This window comes from Nematolebias whitei, chromosome 10 (assembly GCF_014905685.2).
Source record: "Nematolebias whitei isolate Nwh7 chromosome 10, NemWhi1, whole genome shotgun sequence".
Taxonomy (NCBI): Eukaryota; Metazoa; Chordata; class Actinopteri; order Cyprinodontiformes; family Rivulidae; genus Nematolebias; species Nematolebias whitei.
Window position 1 is genome coordinate 12,370,139 of NC_056507.1, and position 14,729 is coordinate 12,384,867.

The 14,729-nt window shown below is 40.6% G+C and overlaps 1 protein-coding gene across 1 annotated transcript in view; it reads right to left on the reverse strand.

The window, feature by feature from the left end:
* tead1a (TEA domain family member 1a) overlaps window positions 1-10,858 on the reverse strand; it is a 71,217-nt gene extending 60,359 nt beyond the window's left edge. The window contains exon 1 of the mRNA XM_037683362.1: window positions 10,760-10,858. The gene's annotated coding sequence lies outside the window, so the exon portion shown is untranslated. The remainder of the gene's footprint in view (window positions 1-10,759) is intronic.
* Window positions 10,859-14,729: the final 3,871 nt, after the last annotated feature.

The following is a 14,729-nucleotide window of genomic DNA, read 5'->3' on the forward strand; positions in this document are numbered from 1 at the left end:
CTTTGAGTACACAATTTCATTCCACCTCATGTACCACATGTGATGCGAATGACAAGAAAGAAACTGATACTTGAACTTTATGTAATGTATATAAAAAATGTACAAATGCCACAAAGCTGTGTGCTACAGCTGTACCAACCGAAGACCAAAAGGAAAGCATGTGTCATTTCACAAGTTAACAGATTTTATCTTATTTACATCAATGCGATCCGACCAGAACTGAAGCTAATAATCCAACATTTTTCAGTCAGGTCATCTGGACAGTTTCTTTTTTTGTGCTGAAACGTTTCGCCTTCGATCCGGAAGGCTTCATCAGTCAAGGAGAAACGCACAACCAAACTGATTCTTCCCCCAACAACTTACTCCAAAGTGGAACAAGCCAGTTCAGCTTGTGATAAGATGGTTTATTGAGCATGGACTTTGTTGTTTTTAACGTTTGACAAGACTGTCAACAAGGAAGAGGGCCAGCAATGGAGGAGGGGCGTACCAAAGAGACCATCTTATCACAAGCAGAACTGGTTTGTTCCACTTTGGAGTAAGCTGTTGGGGGAAGAATCAGTTTTGTTGTGTGTTTCCTTGACTGATGAAGCCTTCCGGATCGAAGGCGAAACGTTTCAGCACAAAAAAACAAACTGTCCAGATGACCTGACTGAAAAATGTTGGATTTTATATCTGGATTATTGAGCATGGACTTTGTTGAAGCTAATAATGTAACCTTTTCAAATTAAAATTAGCCTTTAAAGCCGATGTAACCGCTGTTAATTATTAAAACTGGCTCGTAGATATTAGCTTCTGTAGCACATATTGTTATACAGTGCACTACACTGAATCATGCTACAATTTAGCACTAATTATTAAATAGTACAATCTGGCATTGCCTCTGGTTTATGTAATATTTACACAGTATAATATAATGTATATTTGACTATGATATATTTTCCTTATATATCAATTGTTTTGCATGATTGTTGAATAAAATTAACATCATCAAGTCTAATAATTTATTGTAAAAATTCATTAGTCACAAAGAACCAGTTGGGCTTGCTGTTAATCAAATAGTTGCTGTCGGCTGTGAGCTGTTGTCCTCTTGGGTCGCCATCTTTGCTCCTCCACGACGTCACAGATGCGAGCAGTGGGCGGGACAGGAAGTGGACCTCTAGTTGTCTTATTTAAGCCCATGGCTGAGGGAGAGTGAATGTTTAATTGTGGAGTTACTCAAATGTTTCAGGAGCAGCTGCGTCAGCTAATAAGGTTTGGCAGCTGAACGAATAAATCCGCCATCTGCAATTAGAATCCATCAGGTGGAAGATTTTTTTCAGGACAATATTTTCTGCTTCTTTTAGATAGAATTCAAACCCAAACCTGAACGCACCGTCTTACACCTTGGTTGCGTGTAATCCACCTTTATTTATTTCCCTCTAACCTTCTGTCAGGCGTCCAGCAGTCAGCAAATATCAGAGTCATTCATTTGTTTAAATGACCCAGCCCTTTCAGGTAATCGGATGCGGCTCAAACTGAACATCCTACAATTTTAGAGATTTTTTCCTGCCGGGTGTGAAGCTGGAAAAACATTTAGTTTCACAACTTTTCCAGCTCGTCACTATAAACACAACTGTACAAACCGATTCCAAATTATTATTTTCCCTGCCTCCGTTCTGAATGGAGATGTAAATCAGCTCATGATTTTTGTCTTGGCGCTGACGCACATCTCTGCTTTTCAGATTTTAGTTCAGACGTGCTCGGTTTCAGCAAATCAATTCATCTTGGGACAACACAAAGACAAATAAGTCCCCCTTTATCAGCCTTCGAGTTGATTAGATCTGACCTTTGTGTGTTTTTAACACACAAAGACAAATACTCGATGAACCACGCGGGAAAGTATCGCCGGTAAGAAACCAGCGACTCTTCTTTTATCCGTTCCCGCTGCTAATATGCACTTGAGAAAGACAGAGAGACTTGCTTTGAGTGGTGAAGAGGCTGTGATTCACGGCATGCACCGCTCATTATTTCACCATCTCCTCTCAGAGGCATTAGCATTTATGCACACACTTAGTATTTGGTCACAGATTGCACACTGATACAGTGAAGTGCTTATTTCCTCCTGGAAATGTGACGGTAAAGGATTTAGCCAGCAGCTCCTCTTCTTCTTCTTCTTCTTTAAGAGTTTTTGCTGACTCAGACGGAGCCATTATCCAGTCCCTTCCTGGTGGATTATAGAGGGGGAGGAGGGATGTCACATGTGCACCTTCATGCACACACACAACATGCACCACGAGTGGAAAAGCGAGGCCTGGGGAGGTTACAGCAATACCAACACCATTTAATAAGTGTGAACACAGGAGCATTGTGCCGAGACTGAAGCCACGTGAGCAGCATGTGTGCGTGCCCGTGTACGAGCCTCGTGCAACACCTTGTAACGCAGCATTGTGCATGAAGGTAAAAAAATATATAAAAAGTACAGTGACCTCCATCTCCCTCATCTCTCAACCACAATTACATCCTCCAGCCAGCAACAGGTTCGCTCTCCTCCAAACACGCACTCAAAATGAATTAGCCCCTGAACTGGTTTCCATCTGCGGTCCATTAAAACTTGGGTGTTGCTTTATTTAGACAGATGCAGGCTGGGAGGCAGGGAGTGTGGCGGCTGTACATGTTGTAAACACGATGCTGGGTAGCGGGTTTTTCACGAATATATCTGGCTTACCAGCACAATGGCGAGATTATTTCTTATTTTTCCCACATCTGAGATTTGGACTAAGCTTTACCCCAGAACAGAATCAAACAGATTACCGTACTTGCCGCCGTACACATCGCACCGCCGTATAAGTCGCATCAGTCTAAATATGTCTAATAAAGTGGAAAAAACATAAATAAGTCGCATCTGTTATGCGTCACCGCTGACCACCTGGAAACGTGCGCCGGTGATGTGCCAAAAATTGTTTGGCTGCCAAATGGCGGCCGTGGGAGCGTGCACGGGAGGACTTTAACAAGAATTTAACAAGATTAACACTTAAAAACAATTATTTGTTTGCTCGACATTATAGTAAAGGTATCTCTCAGTTAAACTTTTCTTTAAAAAAATGCACTTTAACAGTCAAATCAGCTGCATTTCTCCTGGGCGGTGAAATGCAGCTGATTTGACGTTTGCTCCAGGAGTTCCTGAGCGAGACGAAGGTGGCTCGGTACAGCAAGCCAAGTGTCTCATTAATAGCCACTTTTACCTATTAATGAGACACTTGGCTTGCCGTATTAGTCGAGCACCCTCTAGTCTAGCAGCTGAAAATGGTTGTGTTCAATATTTTCTATGTCAGAATGAATGAAATTATCAGATCTCAGCCAAAAACTGGGTTATATCTGTACATATGGGGGAAAAACATAAATAAGTCGTTTCGCTGTATAAGTCGCAGGTCATGCTAATTTATGCACAAAGGTGCAACTTATACAGTGAAAAATACAGTACTGCTGCACGTTCATCTAAGGTCTTTAAGATTTACATCTACTAAACCAGTTAACAGAGAAATAACTAAAAGTCCAGCAGTGCTTGGGGGAATGCATATCACCCACTGCCTTTCATAAAACCAACCTGGTCTTGTGCTGAGGAATGGCAGTTATAGCATGTATGGAACAGGTATGAGCAGTCAGTATCTTATCTGCAGTAGATATGAGAAAGTCAAGGTAACAGCTGATCAGAGCAGGACTCGTGCAGGAGGAAATATTTTTAAAAGTTGTGTGGCAGACTGTGTTGGGTAAAAAAGTTCACCAGCATAAAATAAGATGATTTTGCTGACACTTGTCAACTAAACCAACAGTAAACAATGAAAAATGGGTGTATCTGAACTTCAGATACACCCATTTTTTTTAGTTTAAGTTAAACTTTCAAATAAAATGAAAGTTGATAGCTGTGTTTGAACATATAATTTTAATCAACCAACAACAACAAAAAAAGAAAAATAAGTTACAGAGCAGGACTTTGAGAATATTTACTGATATTAAAGCTCCCAGTTTCAGCTCCATCAGGACAGCAACCGGAAATATCAATTGCTAAAAGCTCCTTTTTATTAATTAGGAACAATTTAACGCAATATTTCATTTTTTAAAAGTTGAACAGACTCGTCGGCTCTAACAGAGGATCAGATTTCTGCTCCGTTTCATTTCCTGCAGCCATCTAAACAACACAAAGTCGACTGAATCACCAGCAAATGTTACAAAGAAGCTCCAGGAAAAGGGAAACCGTCTTCCACTGTGGAAGTACCGGAGAGCCGGGAGAGTCGTGGTTATCATGTCAGTTCTTCCAACAGGGAAAGTACACAAGAAACGGTTGAAATCAAGACTTCCTGCTCACTTCCTGCTGTGGTCAGGAAGCAGGAGACTTGATTTTGACTTCCTCGTGAGAGGGAGGCGCTTTAATCCATTTATCTGCTTGGAAATGAAACCGGCAGGACCCTCTATCTAAAGCAGAAAGCTTTTCAAGACCGTTCGGTTCTCGCATGAGGATTAAAACTTTTTTTTTTAATCCTACAACTCTGAACTTTGCTGCAAAAATCCCTTAACTTGAACACCAATTTGCTTTATTTTGTTTTATTGTCGATGGCAGAGCCTAACGGTTAGCACTCAGACTGTTTTATTTAACTTTATTAACAGAATGAGATCAAATAAAACGAACACATTTATGTATCCGTGTTAAAAATATATTGTTTTTTGCTGGTTTTGAAATAAAATTGAACAAAAGTGAAACACAAGTTTGAATAAGGTGCAACTTCAGATTTAAAAAAAATAAATAAATTCTCATTAACAATTTTATCCTAGATTTTTTTTTTCCTCTACTTGCAGGACTTTATTACATCCTGCCGCCAAAAAGCAAGGGTGGATGATAATGTTGTTGCCTGTTCTGTTAAGAAATATCTCAAAAACCACTGGATAAATAAATAAAAAAAACTTTCAGAGATTAGCCACTGAATAAACACTTACAAATGATTATTTCTTGAGTTTACCCAATTTAAGGAGGCAACACAGCTAATCAGCATCAACAAATACAAACATGTATTTGTCAGTTTAGAAGATATTGAAGTAAAACTTGATGTGGTAGTAGCTGAGAGTCATTCACATCTGATGTCCGTTAATAATTATCCTTCTTAAAAGCGTGCAGCAGAATAAAATGTATTTGAATATTGTGCAAAGTTTAAATTTGTCAATCACTTCAGAGACTTGTATAGATTCATTACACAGACACACACACCTTATGTCTTGTAATTTTGATGATTATTGCTTATAGATAATATATATATATATATATTTTTTTTTTTTACTTCAGAGGCTCAGATAATTAGAATATTCCACAGTCAGCTTTTGGTACTTTTGTCAGGGTGGACCGGTGTCGAGTCCTGCTGGAAAATGAAATCAGCATCTACATACAGCTCGTCAGCAGAAGGAAGAATGGAGTCTCTAAAATGTCCTGCTAGATGCTGTGTGGACTGTGGACTTCAGAAAACCCAGTGGACCAGCACCAGCAGAGGACATGGACCCAAACCATCAAATAGTGTGGATTCTGGACCTCTCCTCTCTTCCTCCAGACTCTGGGACCTTGATTTCTAAATGACATGAACATTTACTTTCATCTGAAAAGAGGACATCGACTTAGCAACAGTCCAGTTGTTCTTCTCCTCAGCAGGTAAGACACTGACGCCGTCTCTGGTTCAGGAGTGGCAGGACTCAAGGAATGACACATTTGTAGCTCATGTCTCATGTGAGCGTGTTCATATCTTAGATCTTATTACCGTTTTTCCTTTACAATTTATACTTTTGTTGGATGTAACTGAGACCCTGTGTACACGATTTCCTTCCATCACATGTACGTGTATGAACGACAGGAGAAAAAATAAACTTAATCAGCTGATCAGGATGTGACACCAGGAGTTTACAATATTGAACATCTTCACAATATTCTTATTTTCTGAGACACTGAGTTTTTGTTTTTTTCATTATCTATAAGCCATAATCATCAAAATGACAAGAAATAAAGACTTGAAATATTTCACTCTGTGTAAAGAATCCATGAGTTTCACTTTCTGAAATGACTGGCAAAAGTTTTTTGAACTTTTTCACGATATTTAAATTTGTTGAGACACACCTGTATATATTTTTCACCCAACTCTTGTGGCTTGTTGCAAACATTGGTTTTAAAACAGCGTTATCCTTAAAAAGAGAGACGCGTTTCTCCTCTAGTAGACCAGCCGGACTATTTAAAGGTTATTCGCAGAATAAACCACTCAGTAATGTCTTTTTATTATTTAAACAGGACCTCAGCTGCACGGCTGAATGCATGGACATGTTGGAGAGGCAGCGCTGCTCGGCACACCGTGTGACCGGAGGAAGCACAAATACAAACAAAATACAGAAGAGTGGAAAAATGTAGAGTTTCTGACTCGGTGACGTTTTAACATTCACCCTGAAACAGACAAACAGTTCGTGGTTTTTTTTATGAAACTGAAGAATCTTTACAGTAAAAAGTAAAAATTAAATAAAATAAAAAAGGTTCTGACACTGAGCTGAAGGTTCAGATGGTGAGAGACGAGTCAGTACAGGAGCCACTGACCTGCTGCTGCCAACCCCCAGTCCCCACCCCACCCAGAAGGATGCCCATTGTTCCCTCCATCCTCTAAACAAAGCTGCTCCCCTCCCCACCTAACTGCTTTACCCCCCCATGCCAAACACAAAAAACACTCAGCGCTGTTCTAATAAACCGGCTCCGCTCGCTACATTTCATTACATACGAGCTGAACCTGCACCCCACCCCTACACCCCACGTCTTTTTAACCTCTGACCGGACTCGTCTGCAGCATCCAAAGAGAGCCAACCAGAAAACTCTCCCTCACGTCACCTGTTGACTCCTCACACAGCTCTAACTAGAAACCAAGTGCAGACTCACAACACTTCATGCCAGGAAGATTTCCCTTTCTAATCCCAGCCCAGAGAAAATCTGCGTACCAGATTTTGTGACACAACAGATGAGACACCGAGGAGGAGGAGGAGGAGGAGGAGGAAGGCTGCGAGCCGCCCCGCCGCTCCAAACTCCACCATATTGCAGCAGCATTGGTGAAGAAGCTGAACACACACACACGAGCGTGAGCACAAACACAGCAGTTGTGGCTAAAGCACACAGAGAACATATGGTGCGTCCTCATCCAGCGACGCCTGTTGCTGCTGCAACAATGAGGCCTGGACCATCACACACACACACACACACACACACACACACACACACACCAAATGGTCATTAGTCAGTCGATCTGCGTTGCTCAGGCCCAGAACAAACGCCTGGATTTGCATTCTGCACCTCCCTCCTTCACCCACACACACTCCCCTGGTCTCTACAGGTGCGTGGAGGACTCAAAACAGATGTCAACGGACTGGAGAGGAGGAGGAGAGCGGGGGAAGGGGGAGGAAAAGTGGAGGCTGTTTGCTCAGAGTGACTGACAAAGCTTTGCAGCTTAAACAATGACGAGCACAAACGCCTCTCCTTTGTTTCCTGTTACACTGACAGGACACTCAGAGCAGACACTTTCAACTGAACTTTTATAAAGTTTGAATAAAATTTAAAACTAGAGAAGTTGCATTTCCTGCGAAAATGCAGTGGGAATGCTTATTGCTGAAGAACGTGCTGAAAAACAGCTGAAATTAGCTAAAAACATGCTGAAATGTAGCTGAAATGGAAGAATAAGCCTAAATTAGCAGAAGAAAAGAACAAATTTGCTGAATTAGGCTTAAGTGAGCAGAAATTTGCACTAAAATTAGTAAATTAGCTTAAAAAAAAGAAGCTGAAATTAGCCAAAATATCTGAAAAGTAGCTAAAGGCAGGAAGAAGCTTAAAATACCAGACGAAAGTGGAGAACACAATTATACCCAATTAGGATTAAAGAAGCAGAAATGAGCACAAAAAGTGGAAATTATCTGAAAAAAGAAGAAATCTGCACACACGAAAAAAAACAGCTGAACGGTAGCTAAAAAAGCAGAAAGAAGGTTAAATGACCAGAAGCAAGTGGAGAAAGCACATTTTTGCTTTATTAGGCTGAACATTTTTTATGAGTGCTAATAATGTGGATTTAGTTGAAAATGCTTAAATTAACATAAAAACAGCTAAACAGTAGCTGAAATTGAAGAAAAGGCTGAAACTTGTAGAAATAAGCTGAAAGGAACATAACAAGGTGAAATTAGCAGAAAGAAGTTAGAAGAAGCACAAAAATGTTGTAGTTAGCAGAAATAATCTGAAAGAAGCACAAAACAGCTGAAATTAGCTGGAAAATCTTTAAAGTTGCACAAGGAAGCTGAAAGAAGCTGAACCAGAGCAAAATGTGAAAGGAGCAGTAAAAGGTTGTGAACAGATATGAAGGATGTAAAATGAGCTCAATTCATTTTCTGTGAGGAAAAAAAGGCTAAATATTTCAAAAAGCTAAAGTTGCACCAATACCAAAAGTCATAGCAGGATTGTCCTGAACGAGCTGAACATTTTGTTGAAATAGCACAAAAATTGTGGAACGAGAAAGATGCCGTAAAACGTACGGGAGAAAAATGGATGACAACAGTGTGAACGCTTCATAAACGTTCACACGATGAGACAAAACTTCCTAAAGTTTAATTTTAGTTCGTGAAGACCTGATGGTACTCGATGCAAAGTCATCCGGTTCAAAAGAAAATGATCAAGAAACAAAACCTGCACAGTTGTTTTTTTCCTCATATTGAAAATTTATAAGCAAAATTTGTAAACAGCTGCCACATGTTTGTTTACCAACAAAAACAGCCAAAGTGACTGAAAGCAAGTCAACGTCGACGACGTCCCTGGAAGTCAAAAACTTTCCGTGGATAAGTAGGATTGATGCTCGGACTGTTGATAAAAGTACGCAGATAAAAGTGCTTTATTTACTTTGAGTGCATGCCTGCATTCTAGAAAACACGTCAATAAATCTGGACAGTTACTGGAGTCAACTCTTTCTCTGCAACGTTTGATACAATTTACAATAACCATTAACATTTTCTGGTTACACTGATATTATTCTTCCAGACTGCTAGCTGAGCAAAACTTCTTTTTTTTTACATTATTAGAAAAAAACAAAACAAGGCAAAACAGACAAACTTAATTGGAGCCGGTTATAAAAAATAAAAAAAATCCTGTGATAATTTCACTGTGAACGAGCATAAATTAATCCACACAGACCCATGAAAACAGAAGCCACAGCTAATATGCTCAGAATTCTCCTCCTTTAATCCGACATACCTCCCAACATCTGACAAACGGATTACTGCTGCAGAAGAGGAGCATCTGCCCCGTGTGCATCCTACGGGCTGTAATTTTCTCCAATAATTACATTGTGGTTTGGCCTGCGCTGCCACAGATCTCAGGCTATAAAAGGACAAGAGCAGTCCTTTAATCAATAGTTAAGAAGGAAGTACAAAACACAACTATCAGCTCAGACGGTGGGAACAGCCCAGGAGCTGAAGGTCTGACACAAAGGGAATGAACGTCAAATTAACATTTGCTGAACATTACGTTGCATAAAACATGCCAGAAAATTAACTAGGCTGAACATTTGAACCCTCGTATTAAAAAGTGGATTAAAAGTCTGATAATCAGTGGTAGATGTGAGTAGCCCGTTTGGTGTTAAAATTGACATTTTTATGCTTTCTACAGTTTAAATGACTTTTAATACGACACCAGAGACAAACGCAGCAGATTTAAGGCGTTTGCAGCCACTTCCTCTACCTGTTGCTCCAATCCATCACTTGTGCTGGGCGACTGGCGGGACGGCTGCTCTAATCGTTCCTTAAAACAAAAGGACGTCGTTTGTTGGTGGCACCTTTCATCAGGCGGACAACGGTCCAGAGGAGCAACACCTTTCAAAGGCAACGCTGTTTTAAAACGAACGTTTGCAACAAAATACAAGAGTTAGAATAAAGAGCTGGACAGCAGAGAAGGAACAGGTCATTTTGAACCACGATCGTGCACAATATTAGAAAAACATGCAAGGAGCGATATTACGAATACGAGCTGAGATGCACTGAAACAAACCCAGATGTTCCTCTCATCCAGACCAGGTGAGCATCAACAGACTCCGCTGGACTGAATAAATAATTATGAACCTGCAGAACATGCTCATGACAGCGTATGACTGAGCAGACTAATATTATTGTGATGACGGTTAGTTTTTGTGTTTTAGCTGACATCACATGAGAAATACATTTCAAAACTCTGATCCTAAATATCATCAAAAAAAAAAATATTTAAAATATGTCCTGAGTGCAGAAAATAAAAACCTAACATAATAAATGGATTTATTCTACCTATAAATAACCATTCTGAGGCAGCGTGTGATATTTTAGTTAGTAAAAGTGATCCTGGGTGTTTTTGTTTGGAAGTAAATAAATGACGTGATTACATGTTTGTCCTGGTGGGGTTTGTGCCGCCCCCCTCCCGGCCTGAGATGCAACAAGTCCCCCCTCGCCTCGCTCCCTCTCCGCGCGGAGGCCAACATGTTCACGTTTGGTGGGGACTCAACTGGAGAGACAGCTGCACGTGAAGCTCCGCGCGCCACAAACCAGCAGCTTCTCGGACTTGTTTAACAACCGCACGTGCCCTCGGCGCTGTAATTTCAGCTCCGCTGGTCACTTCAGGGTTTTACAAACAAAACAAACCGTCCGGTGCTTTTTCAGCCTGGGGGGGGGGGGGGGGGGGGGGGGGGGGGGGGAGGAATCCTCCTCCGGAACTTACCTCGATCCAAACGCCTCTTTTACGCTTTAATTCCCACTTTCCCACGGATCCGGGTGGCCGCGGCGCCGGTAAGAACCTCTCGGCCCAACTCCTGAGTCCCCGCTCGGCTCGGGCTGTGACGGAGGCGCGCGCGCGGTGCGTAAAATGCGCCGCGTCTCTCCAAGGATGCGAAATATGCGCGGAATGGGAGCAGGAATGAAATGAACGCAGCGGACTGGGCTGAACGGGGCGGGGTGAGAGAGGCTGGCGTCACCCTGGATGAAACCGAGCGAGATGGGAGGATGGGTGGAGGGGAAAAAAAGGAAAGAGGGGGAGGCAGGGAGGGAGGAAGGGGGAGGGACAGTAGGGGCTGCGCTCAGCAACAAAAGGAAACAGCGCAGCGCCTAAACTCCTTTCAGGAGGAGGAGGAGGAGGAAGGTCCACATGAAACAATCTGTCGTGCAACGAATCAGAGCTGAAACTAAAAATAAATAAATAAATGATGAGTTCATTTAAAAAAACTTTTCAGAACAGTTTACACACAAATAAATCGTCCACTTTCTTTCCGCACATGCCTCATTCACAAATTAAACAAATGAGATGTTTTACATTCTGAACACCAAATGTGAACTCAGCAGGGTTGGGTTATCAGCCAGGGGCGGCCCCAAGGGGGAAGGGGGTTCCTTCACTGGTCCCCCTGACCAGAGACATATCCTCCCGAGTCCAAAGCTTTTGTTTGGTGGGCTTTTTTTTATTTATTCCCAAGCTGTGAGGGGATAGTAGAACATCAAATACATAAAAACAAATATTTTTGGTTAGTCAAATAATTTTTAATTTTTATTTAAAAGTTTAAAAAAAAAGAAAAGCTAGTCTTTTTGAATAATTAGTCCAAGTTGAATGCAGAAAGTCACAGTTTTCATGAAATGGAGACTCAGGCGGTTTTATTCATTTATTTTTTTAATTTATAAATGTAGATGCGCTTCAATAAGTTGTGTAGCAACCGAGCTGTTAATAAGTAATATCAACAGTAAACAAGCAAACAAAAACAAAAAAAACAACAAAAGACCTACACGTATCTGAATAAACTTTACTCCTGTATTGACGTATTTTATCAGATAACTCCTGAAATTCTGTCCAGACTTTCAGTTTTAATGAGGCAACGCTGGCTCTGTTTTGTTTTTAACAGAAAATTAGGTAAAACTGCCTTTACTTGTTGTTTATGTTTGTCTATATTTATCACTCAGTTTATTTATTGAATGGTTGCCATGACTACACATATTGTCAAGAATTTTAGCTACCTAAAGAAAGATATGTGCCAAATATGTGCTATATTATACAAGCAAAAAAGCATAATCAGTTCATTATTTATACTTATTTATCCAGTAGATCTGTTGTAAAGTTATTTGATCAGCTGATCAATGTACACTGTCAAACTTAAACAGCATTTGTTTACTTCACATTAAAACATTTTATTCTTTTTTTACTTTCCAGAAACAATCATTTATCTCTTAGCATTCAGTCAAACTGATTCACGGCTTTGTATTTATTTGAAAAAAATACTGTGAATTTCAGAAAATTCATTGATTTTTAGGTCATAATCTACCTTATTTATCCCGTTTGACCTCTGACCTCATCACATGACATCACTGCTACTTTACAAAATGATCTAATAGATAATTAACTGTTGTGCTGGTGCAAGGTAGCTGGTGCTAACTTCTATTAGCGTCAGCAAACACTGCGACTTAAGGAACCCGAACAGACCCAAACTAAAGTTAATAATAAAACCAACCTGGTTAAACATGTCCTCACAAGTTGTTACTGTAGTTCCTTCACTTGTTACACCCTGAAGCAGAGGTCCAGTCAGGTCCAAATTCTGTCAACATTAAGTTTAAAGTGGTGGACTGTGACAAATGGCATGGCTCATGTCTGATCCAAAAAGTTTGACCCATATTTGATCAACACAACCGACCAAGAACTGAGTTATCAACATAACCCAGCAGGTTTTAGTGTGTTTGTGGTTTTATGATGTAAATTTGAGGCAGAAAATAAAAGAAAGGAAGGCATTAAAGGACAAGTTCACCTATGTTCAAATTTATTTATGCAGTTATTATTATTCATTAAAGATTTATAGTGCAAATGAAAGGTATTCAGTGCAAACATTAAAAAAAAGTTAACCTAAACTGTATCAAATGGTGCAGTTTGACCGTGTTTACATTTCTCAGATGTGCAATTCTGAAATGCAGGTAGGCGCTCCACATAAACAAAGCACTCCACTCCACATGGAAGCTTGAGTCACATGACTAGCCTGCATGTAGATATGGCAGAATCAGACAAGCAGAGAATTAATTTTCGAGTCTGACAAACTAAAAAAAAATGTTTTAACGTCTGCAAAGTGTCAACAGGGTGGCTGCTGGGAAACATGGCAGGAAACTAAAAAAAAACTTTCAGTTTAGTTTAGCATTTTAAGGTCTCATCTGTGTTTCATTAATTTTTTGAAACTATTTGAAACTGAAAAGCTAATTTAAGTCGATTTGTTTTCAACCTATTAGGTTTTCGGTTAATGTCACGTGTTAATTGGCAGGTAAACCTGAATTGATCAATAATCATTTAAAATCCAAAATCAGCACCTATAAACTTCAAAGATTTATTTATAAAGATTCCAATTTGTAAATGTAAATAATGAAACTTCTTCATACACCAAAGTTAGTCGTGGAGTTCCTCAGGGTTCCATGCTTGGACCAATACTCTTTATATTGTATACTGTATGCTTCCATTGGGTAAAGTTATTAAACAGCATGGGGTAATTTTTCATTGTTATGCTGATGATACTCAGTTATACTTGTCCATGAAACCCACTGAATCCAATCAGCTACTATCACAGATGATATGGCTTGGTTTACGTCATCTCAGAGTGAGTGAGGAGTAGGTGTGATGAAATCTTTGCAGATCATCAGAATTCAGAACCATCTCAGCTCCTTCAGACTCCACAGGAAAACACCACCCTGGTCTGCTGGAGACTTGTCTTTTCAGCTCTATGAGCATAAATAAAACGTCTCTCTCTCCTCTCAGGTCTTTGAATGCAGCAGACAGCCGCCTCTGCCTCATAAAGGAGATGTTGTTTACTACGAAGCTCTGCCTATCTCAGGTTTCATCCCCTCTGGCCCTGTAGGACTGTCATCTCCTCAGGGAGGGGCTGTGCCATAAAACAAACACAGATATGCCAGAGCCACAGCCCGGAACACCTCCTGCAACTCGACACCGCAGCCGGCCGGCACAAATGCATTCCACATGGCTGCGTGGCTGTGTTTGTGCACGTAAAAAAAAAAAATTCTTCCAGAGCAACACAATCAGCTGATTCACGTGTGGAGCTGAACGGTTTCTGAAACTCTCTCTTTTCTCAGAGGCGTGTGCGTTTCAATTTCAGACCCGGCGCAAAGCAAACAGAGCCTGCAAGTTAAACATTCAGCTCGCTGACCCTGAGGTCAACAGTCTGACCCCAGAGCTGACCTCACCTGGTCTCCTCATGTTTTATTAAGGCCAGAGCTATCAGGAATCCAGCATCCTCCTCAGAGAGGATCCTTCAATACAGAAGCAAAAATCTTATTTTAAACACCTGTTGTGAAAAATGTGGATTTTTTTTTTTGGAAGAAAAGATAATTGTGATGACTACAGCAACAATACATCTAAAATAAATATGAGACAGGATCGTGTTTATCACTGTGCACCCCCTCTTCTTTAACAACAGTATCTATATCGAGGAACTGAGGAGACCAGCTGCTGGAGTTCTTGGAGGGAACGTTGTCTCGTCCATGACTGATGGAGGGTTCTAGCTCTTCAACAGTCCTGAGTCGTCTTTAGTGGATGTTTTGCTGGATGAGAGCATGTTTTTCTGAAACCGGTATCTATTTTTCTGCAGCAATTATGTCTTTTCAGATGTGTAAGCTGCTCATACCAGAGTCACTAATGCACACCCATATCATCAGAGAGGCAG